The sequence below is a fragment of the Mus musculus genome, chromosome 12, assembly GCF_000001635.26.
Source record: "Mus musculus strain C57BL/6J chromosome 12, GRCm38.p6 C57BL/6J".
In the NCBI taxonomy this organism is placed as follows: domain Eukaryota; kingdom Metazoa; phylum Chordata; class Mammalia; order Rodentia; family Muridae; genus Mus; species Mus musculus.
In genome coordinates this window covers 43898907-43911887 of record NC_000078.6, presented here as the reverse complement: position 1 = coordinate 43911887, position 12981 = coordinate 43898907, and positions in this window count along the sequence as shown.

Here is a 12981-nt window from a genome sequence, read left to right as displayed (position 1 = left end):
TAGGTTACTTAATAGTTGTCATCTGTTTATATGAATTTCCATGTTGATACCATTCAGAAAAAAAAAATCACTGGACTACTTGGCCTTCCAAAGGTACAATTGTCTTCCTGTCTGTAAATCACACAATATCTCCTGTGAAAATATCTTGCCTTTTACATGTGAATATTGCCAAATCTAAGCCTTGTGTGTGCTTCATAAAACATTTCATCCCACTGATTCCTGGACATGGAGAGCTGCTTGTGATACACGCTGTGTGGTCTGTTCATCAGTGTTGGGCGGCGACTTTGCCAGTATTGCCCATGGTCTCAAAGCCTATGACTAGCCAAATGGGCAAAACCAATGAATTTGAAGAAATCAAGTCTAAAAATTATCATCATATGATGATTACTCTTCAAACTATTTCCCAATGTAAGGCATATGGCTCTTTTACAATACTATTGAAGAGTATTAATATTCTGAATCTAATAGCTTTATAGTGGTCTTGAAAACTCTATAGCTATCTATGCAAAATATAATTGTGCTGGTCTCCTAAAATCATTCTACATTTCTTCAGGAGTAGTTGCTTGTATATAAATTTATACAATTGTGAGTTTTACATAGTTAAATAGCAAGTTAGATAAATCGATTTGGGGCTCACAACACTTAATATAATTTGATCCATGAAAACGATCTCTTCATTTCATTTTTTTTAAATTGTTGCTCCTTGGTTGGATGTGCTCTGATATGGCAGGTAGGCAGTTCTTTCAGTTTTATTAATATGTATGGCCTTCTCTGGGTAGGGTTAGTGTCCTTAAATTTATAAGTGGTTGCTGGCATTAGAAATGGAATAAACAGCTGTGCTTAGCTCTGCAGAAAATAGAATAACAAGTAATTCCATCAACTTTCCTTTTAGTTGTTAGTTCTAAATGCAATTCCCTTGTTATAGGGTTAGTAGGACTGACTTTAACTCATCATCTGTGGCCTGAGCTGAAACAGACTGGATTATGTATTTAAATGTGCTCACACATTATCTCCACACAGAATGAAACAAAGTAATCAGATTTCCACTTTCCTTTTCTGCCAGAACCTGCAGTATAATTTTGCACTCACTGGAGGGAATTTGGCAATGTGTTACTCTCCTCAGGCCTGTTTCCACACAATGGCAATTCCTTTGAAGTAGAGTGTAAAAGTATTTATTAAATGCAATTCCCCTCTGGCACTCGGAAATTAAAGACAATAGGAGTATGCCGTTTTTCTCTCTGGGAAGGGTTCTCATTTTGTGAGTTGATGAAAAAGTTTAGTGTATCACACCATATATATATATATATATATATATATATATATATATATATATATCCCTGAAGAGGAAAAGCAGGGCATTTCAAAAGTTCTTGAAACACTCAAAGACCAATGCCCAGCATCTTGGAGTAAAGATGAAGGCAGATTAATGTCCCATCTTCCCAGCCCTTTTAAATTCAACTGCAGTGATTCTTCCCACCCAAAGGGTAAGTCCCTTTCATTGGCCATCAGCATTTCCCTTCCCTACCTCCATTGCAGTAACTATTGGATATGTACTTAGAGTCTCTGTCTTCGAGCTTTCAGACTCTGGAATTTTTCTAACTAACAAAGCATCCAGGCTACATGAATAAGCCAGGAGAATCTGTGTGTTTAGGGAGGTGCAATTTTGGTTCAGATAATCTAGTCAGTCCTTGACTAAATTGATAATTTCTTTGAATGTGTTGTATTGCCTGTTCTGGTATGATGTGAGTAAAATTCTATTCACCCAAGGCTAGGCACCAATGGAATACCAAAGAATTTATTCCATTCAAGTCTAAATCAATGAAGCACTGAGTTCATTAGGGTTAGTTATAGGGAGTGGGGCTAATCAAAAGTAGCATTGCTGAAAAGCCCATCCCTGAAAGGGTGACAACCCTGAGAGTTTCATCCCCAGAATTATTTGCATAACACTAGGCAGCTTGTTGAATAGAGAGTCTCATCTCTTTCTTAATTACTTTTTCTATTGATGTAATGAGACATCATGGACAAGAAAACTTATAAAAGGAAGCATTTAATTGGTACTTGCTTGCAATTTGAGATGGTTCATCCATGACCATAACGGGATGCATAGAGCATGGCTGCAGGCAGGCAGGCATGGCACCAGAACTATTGTTGAGACTTTAAATCTTGTCTAAAAGATGGATAGAGCGAGGAAGAGTGGGAGAGAGGGAAGTAGGGAGAAAGAGAAAGACAGAGGGAGACAGAGACAGATGGGGGTGGGGAGTCATGTGGATTTTTATGTTCTATTAAATCAGTGTTATTACTAATTCTAATCTACCAGGAAATTGTTTTCTCAAAGTGTATAACATGTTATATGAAAATGTTCCTTGAAATTACTATTTATTTCATAAATATCTGTTCTTAAAATACCAAAGAATTAATTATTAAGAATATAGGTGCCCCTTAAAGCATGTAATTAGTGGACTGGTTTCATGAATGGGTTTGTAAGGCACGCTGATCCTTGTTTGCAATCTTTCAATCCTTGCACCAGACAGACACAGTCCTTGGTAACTGGTAGTGTGAATACAAAGGAAACCAATACCCAGCTTCCCCTCCAGGAAGCCTTTAGGGAACAGCAGACAACACACTGGTAATGACTTGCATAGTATCTCACTGTTCCTTTTGGTAACTCTGTGTGTGTGAGAGACTCATTCTTTATAGATCACGTCTGGAATATAAAATACTGATAAATAATATGAAACAGTTGGAACTTATTATGGGAAAGAAACTGGAACATTATGAAGTCCTATTCAATACTTGATTTGGTCATTATTTTTTCCTTATGGAGAGTATCATCCATTGGGGTCATCAAAGAATGAAATTTTCTAGAAGTCAATTGCTTTCTTTTACCAATTAGGATGTTTTATTTCTGATGAATGACTGCATGAATAACTAGTTATTAAGTTAATTTGCATTAGAAGCACTTCAACCATTTAATTGAAGAGGTGAAGCCTAAAGGAATTACTCTTTTTTGTGAAATAAAGAACGTATTATAAGATAATGCTAATTCCGTGTGGGCATAGCTTGACTTGCTGTTGCTTAGTCTTACAGCATGCTGCTATGTGTGCCACATGCGGTTCTGCTACCTCCTTCTCAAGACTTTGACTTTTTCCTTGTCCCCCTTCCCTTCCTTGTGCTGCATCTAATTTTCATGGTTTGTGGTTATCATTTTTTCCTCTTCATTTTCACTTCTGAGGCTCGGTTCTTAGGTTTTCTTTTGATGTAAACAAAAATTATAGGCAGTTGGCTGAATATTTTCAGGTTTATTAATATGTATTATGCTTTTGTTACTGTATTTCAGTTGTTCCTTGAAAGTTACCTTTGTAGCTGCTTTCTGGCAGGCATAGATGATGGAGTAGCCACCCAAACTTTATACTGAGAACAAGCCAGAAAGAAGAGCAGCGAAAGCACTATAGTATTTGTGTCAGGTACTTCTCCCATTTTTAAGTTTTATATGTTAGTCCTGTTTCCCTACAGCATCCGAATTATTAAAAGTTATGTTAAAACGTTAAGCATGACCCCATGGATAATAGTCTTAAGTTAGCAGAAGTGGTACACAAAATAGGATCCATGATGAGTGTTTGTCGAGGGCAGGGCATGATCATCTGAAGGAGGCTGAAGGAAAAGAAGAGCATCCCCTGGGATGAGGAGAGAAGAGTTTGGACTGGAAGAGGGAAACAGGGCTCTCAGCTGCTGTTCCATGCTGCAAGTGCCCTTACATTCTAAAAACAGGTCCTGTAAATAGTAGCTCATACATGGGAACAGCAGGAGTCAGGCAACTAGGACCGTGTTGCTAAGGAAGGCATTTTGCCACCATCGTTAAGTATGTGGATTTAAAAAATTAAAAGTCATTGAAGATGATTTTGGGAAAAAAAATTTCAAGGAACCTTTAGTTGGATAAGTTTGTCTGTTTTAAAAAAATATTGATGAAGAGGGGTTTAATTTGACATATATCTAAACTCTAATTTGCCTTGTATTTTTAGATTGGAATAAAGGCCTGAGAAATAAACCTTTTATTTTTCTCTGAACATTCCTTAATTTTTCCCCTTAACAGTGGGTGGTCTGTTGAGTTCCTACTGTGTGGCAGACATGGACAGAAATGGTTCAAGACTGAGAAGTTGATAAAACTGTAACAGGTTTTAGCAGTAATCCTAGAATCTAAAAGGCAAAATGCTTGTTAGTATTTCTAAAGTTAAGTTATTTAATGATAATCTCTAAATGTTTAGCAGTGAGATGAGATTGCTGTCCTAACTAACTGTATGCTTCCTTGGTGGTTCTTTCTGTGACAAATGGTATGTGCTTGATTCTTTAATTATGCCTTAAATGTATATGAATAGGAACCCAGGACTGTGTATAATATCATTTGAGTTCTTAGCACAATTTTTTGGGACACAGTGAAGTTGGTAGCTATTCACTAAATAAACAAATTCCAGTCTAAGGTACATTGTTGGCTAAGAAACAAATTGTGGCTTATTGTATTTGGAAGGAGTAACAATTATTGATTTGCCCTTTACCCATTTCAATCGATAAAATTCTAGGAATGTAAATATATTCTACGATCTCTAACAGATTTCTCACAGCACTGTATTATAACCCAGGAGGCAGACTAAAACACCAAACTTTAAGTAGAAGAAGGCTGTCAAGTTCATCTTGGTTAAGTATAAATATCAATCTTTGATCCTGAAACTACTAGGCAGCAATGGTATCATATAAGCTAAAGGGGCTAACATGGAGAATTTAAAACTGTAACATACATTTACTATTCTATTGTATGTTGAAGAGACAGGTATTTCTATGCCATATTTTATATATTCAGTATCATGTACTTACAAGTGTGTAATATAATGAAAAACTGCAAATTAGGGGAAATAAAACTTTAAAAACAATACATAAACACTAATATCTTTATATTTTCATTTTTTTTGCAGATTGTTTCTTTGAAGATTAATTCATTGGTTGGACAATGTATGAATGGTCTCTAAAATGATATGACTAAAAATTTTAAGATGATAATGAAATATTCTCACGTTTGTTCCAGTTCAGAGATACTTTTGCTGATAAAAGGGGTGATTTACCATAAAATGATTTTCAGTCTCTGTTAATTTATAGAACAAATGATGTGTCCCTGATAGCCCTACATCATTTCATTCATCAGCCAGGGAAGCTAATGAAAGTTTGCCTGAACTCTCCTGTATTAGATGAGCAGATTTTAACTTTTCTCATATTAATATAAATTAGATGACTTTTGTCCTTGCCTGGAGTGACAATGTCAGTGTCTGGAGCTTACATCTTTCATGACTGTCAGCTAATTAGGATGCAGGGGCGCTTCAAAGTCCTCACTTCTAATCTGCCCTTCTGGATTACATCCAGTGTGAGCTTTCCTGCTGGCTTCTGTGGGGCCCAGAGCTAAGTTCCCTCAGCCTGTGATAAGCAAACTCATCGGGGAGAGATTCCACAGCAGGAGGTAAAAAGCCACCTTTTTATGCACCCGGATGTAAAAAATAAATCTGATAACCATATTATTGCAAAGTCCTCAATCCACTGCCACTGAGCAGATAGCATCTTCCTTGGGACTGAAAGACTGTCAGTCAAAAGAGGCACTCTTGCTGATTTCTGTTTACAGACAAGCGTAGGGCAGGAATTGTGTAGTTAAAAGAGTTTTTTTTTTAATTATTATTATGATGATTTTTTATTTCTTCTGCATCTCAGGATGATGTTGACTTTATTTACAGCCTCTTCAGCTTTTACTCTTCCTGGTTCTTTGGTTGGTTCTATGCAGGACAAGTGCAAGTCCCTCACTTTTCCTTGCCTCCTCCCTCCTCTCCATTTCACTGGCCCTTCCTTTGTTCCTTTCCTCTTCCTCCCTCCCTCTTAGGCTCAATTTGCCTGCCTGCTGCCTGCCTGCCTGCCTGCCTGCCTGCCTGCCTGCCTGCCTGCCTGCCTGCCTGCCTGCCTGCCTTCCTTCCTTCCTTCCTTCCTTCCTTCCTTCCTTCCTTCCTTCCTTCCTTCCTTCCTGCCTGCCTGCCTGCCTGCCTGCCTGCCTGCCTTCCTTCCTTCCTTCCTTCCTTCCTTCCTTCCTTCCTTCCTTCCTTCCTTCCTTCCTCCCTCCCTCCCTCCCTCTCCCTCTCCCCCCCTCTCTCTTTCATTCTGTTTTATAAAACTGCTTCTTCAAGTAGCCCACCCAAGCTGGCCTCTAACTCACACTGTAACTGAGGATGGCTTTGAAATCTGAATCTTCTCACTTCTGTCTCCCATGTACTGGAATCACACAGTTTCTCTTTAACTCTCACCATCTGACCCACACTCCTTCATTGACATTGTTTCCAAATTTTCAAGCCTAACCCTCATCTTTCTTTCTAACCTTGCATTCATTTTTGATTGTTTTCACTGCCTTGCTGTTTAATTGGAGTTTCCCAGTGAACTCTGATTTCTGAAGAAGCTTGTTGGAAGTTGCCCTTTAGGGTTTCATATTCCATATCTCTTTGTCACTCCTATGTTCCAAAGAGTCATTGCTTTTGCTGGAATTTTTCCTCTTCAAAAATTTGAACAAATCTATATCTCTCTTCAGACTGTCTAGGCTGTATCATCTATCTGTAATTCCTAGTCTCTTCCTTTTCTTCAGATACATAAAACAAAGCAAATGAAACAAACAAACAAACAAAAAACCAGCCCCCCCGCCCCCAACCTGACACTTTGCCACAGAAGTTTTCTGTGATCTTGTTCTGCAGCATCAAAGTCTACAGAGGGCACTATTTGGACTGTCTAGTGTTCCTCTGTGTGGTCTCCACAGCTGATGTCTGCTATGCCCTCAGCATTTGCCCCCATAATCCATTTCAGAAACCCAAGTCATTGCATTCCCACAGCTTTAATTTTTGTCACCCTGAGCCTTTCTTATATTTCATGTTGATATCTTCTAAGATCTCGATGTCCTATGCTTTCTTGCCAGTCAGAATGGGTTCTAGCACCAGGATCTCACTGTAGAGCTCATGGGAGATGCGGCCCTCTCTGCCTCTCTCTGTTGTGCAGTATCAGAAAGTTCCCAGAATGAGCATCTCTACAGACAAAGCTTGGACAGGGCTGTGCTGCTATCACTCGTGTCTCTTCTTTCTGCCCATAGTAGATCTTGGCTTAAGTATTTCAGTGTTCTCCCATTAGCATCCTCCCACTTCTGTGTACTGGCAGAGTCCCTCCTAGGACCACTCAAACCACTGCAGGAATGCCTGGACCGGAACAATTATTCACTTGTGGTTTTTGACCCTGGCAGGGCACAAGGCTGCTGCTGTTCGGTGCTATTTCTGAGGTTCATTCTCCCGCTTTCCAAAACCATAGACTGTCTTCTCATAGGTCTTAATTCCACCTTCCCATTCTAGCTCAGCCAGGACTGCCCATTCCATTTTTCTCCTACTTTGTTGTGTAGCAGTGCCTCTTAATAGCAATGTTGTACTTTTGTGATACTAATTTCACTTAGCCAGCATCTGCTTTTAATTATGGATGAACTTTCTTTTTGGAATACACCTAAGTTATAGGATATATTTGGACTATGCAGAAACTGGGTGTTGTGGCTCTCACCTGTTATCCCAGAAGTCTAAAAACCCTAGGGCAGAAAATCACTGTAGTGACCAGGTCATATTCAGCCACCACAGAGTGAATTCAAGGGGAATCTGGGCTATAGAGTCCTTATCTCAAACACAAGCAAAGAGAAACAGACTTACGCAGGGGTTTCCCACATGAACCCTGGAGTGGCTATGTTAGACTTAGTACTTGTGAGCTAGACCTTTTCGAATTAGATTTTGCTGATGCTACAGCTCAACCCAAGGCTGGGTGCATGCCAGGCAAGCAGTGCAGCTCCACCCCTTCGTGATGTCTGTCTAAAAGTGGAGCTTGGTTTTGAAGTTGCACTTAAGTATTTCAGTGTAAGCTATCTGGATCAGAGTGGACCCCATGTAGAACATCATGTGACACAAAGATAGGGTGATAAACTGCAACCCAAGGGCAGCTAGCTGCAAACCCAAACTATGGAAGATGGTTAGAAGCCAGCAGAAGCTAGAGCACTGTGCTGACACCTTGACTTCTGATGTCTGGCCTGCGGACCTGTGAGAGGACAGTAAAGCAGAACAAAAATGTGACTTAAATTGTGAAATCAAAATCAGAATCAAATCTGTAATGAATTTTGAATATATAGCTAAATATGTTTTAGCATCAATTGGTTTGTTACCTTGTATTCTCTTATCTAAAAGTAAGTTTGTCATAGATCTAAAAATAGTGTATATATTAAGAAACCATTTGGGTGTGCTGCTGTTAATAAAACTATATTAAGCAAAAAAAAAAAAAAAAAAAAAGCAGACTCCCAACAGCAGTAGATCCACTTCCCGCTGGGACTGTTGTAACTTCTCCGGTGTTTACACATGGTGGATGCATGAAAATTCAGGCACCAATGGGCTGCACTGCTGTTGGCAAAATTTAGCCTTTTGAAAATCCCTAGCTTTTGTAGCAATGCCCTTTTTCTGACCCAGGATCTGCTGTAGGATAACATGTCACATTTAGTCAGATTGCCTTAGTTTTCCCTGACATGTGACAGCTTCCCAGTCTTTGCTTTCTTATGGGTTTGCTAGTTTTGCGGGGTCCTGGTTGGTTGTTCTGTAGAAGTCAGTTCAGGTTTGTCTGATGTTGCTCCTATAATGGAGAGCATCAGGGAGGGACAACCTGCTTGCTGGTCAATTTGTGGGTATGGGAGATCAGCATGGCCCCACTGAAGAATTGGAGATTGCTTGCACACTAGCTTCTCCTTGTCCCCCCTTTCCAGCACTCCTGCTTCGAAGCTTTGCTCCAGACAGAGCAAAATCATGTGTGTTTATGTCTTATGATATTTCTGTAAGGAAGACTTATTGCTGTCCCTACTTACTGCTTAATCAATCATTTATCCACCTTGAAATAGATTCGTGTCCTATGAATTTATAACTTTTTCTGTTGCATTTTTCATTTCAAACCAAATCCTTTTCTCTTGTTCTGTTTTTTTCCCTTAACACTAAACTCCCTAAATCCACAACCAGAGTCTCTTCCTTTCTATCGTTTTTTTCTATCTTTCATTTGTTGAATACTAATAGAGAATCAAACAGTCTCTTTGAAAGGCATGGTGACTTATGATGGATATTTTAATATCTCCAGAGGACACAGCCTAGAAGATTCCACCATGTGCTGCCTATATGTGCCAGGTCTAACAACACAGAGGCTCTTTGGGACCACCTGGAAGGGGACACTGCTTCTTTTCTATACAGTCACTCCTCTCTCTAACAGTCCAGGACTGATCGTGATGCGCTGATTTCTTTCTTCTGTGCACTGTCTAGGGAAGATTACATTATTTTTCTGTTTTCAACTTCTACCAATGATTCTGAATCCACCCCCATGTGTGCGTGCATGCGTGTATTTGCGTATATGTGTGTATGTGTATATATAGATGCTTGGCTCGACAGGGAGTTTATACTACTGCTACTGCTAATGGAACCAGTCCGAAGATGCTTCAAATGCTATCCAGGTTGTACATATTTCCTCCAAACCCCGACACTATTAATTAATGACACAGCATCATTTATTGAAACTCCTTCCTAGAATCTGCTAAGTCCAGTCAGGCAGAGCCTGGAGAATTTTTAGGAGAACCTAAAGATGCTGAATAGCTTGTTGTTATTTTCTCTCAGCATCTCCGTTTAGGTATTTAGCAGCATCTGGGATTAGCATTGCAGAACAGAATTTGACTCCCATCTTATCTACGTGTTTGCAGCATCTCTTCTCTTCAGTTGAGGACACAAGCATGCAAGGCTCTGTAAGAAATCTTGATCTATTCTGCCATGGCTGAGCTCTGTTGTGTGCAGTGGTGCTGAGCCACATGCCAGCCAGCTAGCTTTAATTAGTTTGTTGGACCTCTGTAAACTTCCTTTCTTGGTTTTGAATCTGGATGAGTTCTCCATTATTTCTCCTGCTTTCCCACTCTTTCTTCATGACCACAAAGATATATTAATGTTGCAAGTACCTTCCACATTATGGAGGCCTGGCTTCTCTATGCTTCCATAGAATTCTCATACCAGATGCCTTTTAGGTTCTATTTTTATTTCCTAGATATATTGATTTTTCTCTAGAGGCTGAGCTGTGAGCGAATAGGAGTTGTGTTTTGTTTCTGTGTTCATGAGGAACCAGGCAGAAGCTGGTTTTCAATGCACATTCACTTAAAGAATAAAGGCTTTCAAATTTGCATATATTATTTTCTTCCTACCAGCTCAATATTAGTTCTAGGGTGGAAATTTCTATCTCATATAAAATAACCATCTAAGTGAGTCTAGTTTCAAGTGATCTCCATTGTTAACCTACAAGAAGATAGAGCATATGAAGGTATGAGGTATTGAGAAGATAAAGACCTTTGAGTTTCAGAGGCCTCTTTGGCAGCTGCTTATTGAGACATTTGTAGTAACAAATGCGATGGCACAGTTTAGTTGTGACACACAGCCTTGCACCCAAGGAAAGGCATGGCATACGTACTCCTGAGTCGTCTCTTTCTCCTGTTCTCATGCTCTTTCCTTGATGTGCCATGTGCTTCAAATCTGTTCCCTCTTCCTGGCCAGCAGTCATCTAGTGCCAATGCATCCCTTCACATCTCAGCTCTTGCCAGCATTCTTCCTACTTTCTTTTCTTTCCTTCCTCACCACACTTAGCTGCCTGTGATGGTTGGGTCAACTGCACAGATCTGCAAACACGTAGGAAAGAAGATTCCAGGCAAATGTAAGAAATGATTTAGCCTCGGTTTATGACTGTGGGGGGATTATCTTGATTCAGTTAAATGAGGTGTAGAGACTTGCCTACTGTGGGGGGCACCATGTCAGGGATGACTTCTGGACTGTATAAAACGGAGAAATTAGGCTGAGTACATACTCTCTGCTTCCTGACTGCAGGTAAGATTTAATCAGCCAGTTTCCTGCTTCTGTACTATGGCTTTCCCACCACTATAAACAGCACCCTAGGACTGTGAGCCAAAATAAACTGTTCCTTACATTGTTTTTGTCAGGGTATTTTATCACAGCAACTAGAAAAGAAACCAAGGCACACCACTGGAATTTCTGTGCTACACTGTTGGGAAATTTGGAAAATGTGTACACCATAGGGTACCAGCTAACAATCTTCATAAGCTTCCCTTGATTCTGTTTCAGAGGATTATCGTCTCTGTTTTCAGACCATTAAGTTGAGAGTTCATGCTTTCTCCACTTATGCCTCATTAAGAGATTTGGATACGGAATCCTGTTTCTTCCTCTCCCTCTTGTGCATGTATGTATTCATGTGGTGTGTGTGTGTTTAAATTGGAGGACAACCTTAGATAGTGCTGTTTATTAGGTACTTATCCCCTTACTCTTGGAGAAGGAAATCTGTCATTAACCTGGAACTCACCAGGTAAGCTGTACTGACCATTTAATGAGTTGCAAGGACCCTCCTATCTTCAACCTAGGGTAACAGGAAAATATGGCCACTCCATTATGTTTTTAATGTGGGTTCTTGGAATCAAACTCAGTTTTACGTGCTTATAAGGCAAACGATTTACCAAATGAGCTGTCTGTGCAGATCCTCTTTCTAATTTTGACTTATGTATTAATATATAAAATTGAGTGTATTAATGGGATAATACATGAAATTAGATGTACTGCATTGTTTCATATTCTAATGGGTTTAAACATAACCATGTCACTCAACCTTTACCAATTTTTATTATATAACACTCATGCTTCATTCCGGCTTTCAGAGATGTACAGTTCATTTCTGTTGTTGCAGTCATGATCCAGGAGCACATGAAAATTTCTTGCTTCTATGTATGTGACATGGTAGTTACTAACTATCATTTCCTAATATCTTCCTCTTATAATGTCGTTTGGCTCCTCACAGTTACTATTCTTCTGTTAGCTACTATGACTTCAACTTTTACAAATAAAGCCTAAGGGTGAGATCATTCTGTACTTGGATATTTTTCGTATCTCTTTTATTCTGGTCTTCATTTCCATCTGTGCTGTCACAAATGGCCATGCTTTGTTATTTGTGGCTGTATCTTAATGCACTCTATACACGTACCACAGTTTCCCTGTCATTCTTTCATGCATCTGTACCCTTTCTTCTTTGCACTAAGTTGACAGATACTCGGGGTTTTTTTTTTTTGGATCCTGGTTTCACATAAAATCCAATTTGCTTTTCCATGCAGACAAAACATACCTTAGTGATATCATTTGGACTTTGAGAAAGTGATATCTCAAGTTACATAGGACCATCTGAGAGAACCATAGCGGTAGCTGAAATTACATCAGGAGATCTTAGTTATCAGAGCCAATGCTTTGTCAGCAGCAAGTTACTTCTGCTTTTCTGTCTGCATAAGAGATGATAGTGCTAAAAAAATTATTTGGGTCACATGTTGCCTTTACAAGCTTTGACATTGAGACTGCGAATATTCATAAGATATTCTTTTTGCAGAAGCGGAAACATAAGAAACCATGTAATTTTTTTATTGCATTTGAAACAGAAGAAAGTAAATTATAAAATAAAAATGTTCTTTTTTAAACAGAAGTGTCTCTACATTCATATATATATATATATACATGTATATACACATATATATACATACACACACACATATATACATATATATGATTTGTTAAAATCATTTTAAGATTTTGAATATAAGTTGGCTCTGGAGCCCCATTCCATACATACATATATATATATGTGTGTGTGTGTGTGTGTGTGTGTGTGTGTGTGTGTGTGTATGCCAATCTTACCTTTCTGTAATTCAGTATATCTGACATTATGAACAGACAGGCTTCATCTCTTAGAACAATGCATAGGGTATAAGCCAGGGTCCTTGCCACATAGTAAGAAGATGAATGAAGGAGACATGTTTGATTCCTAAGCAGCTTAACTAACCTA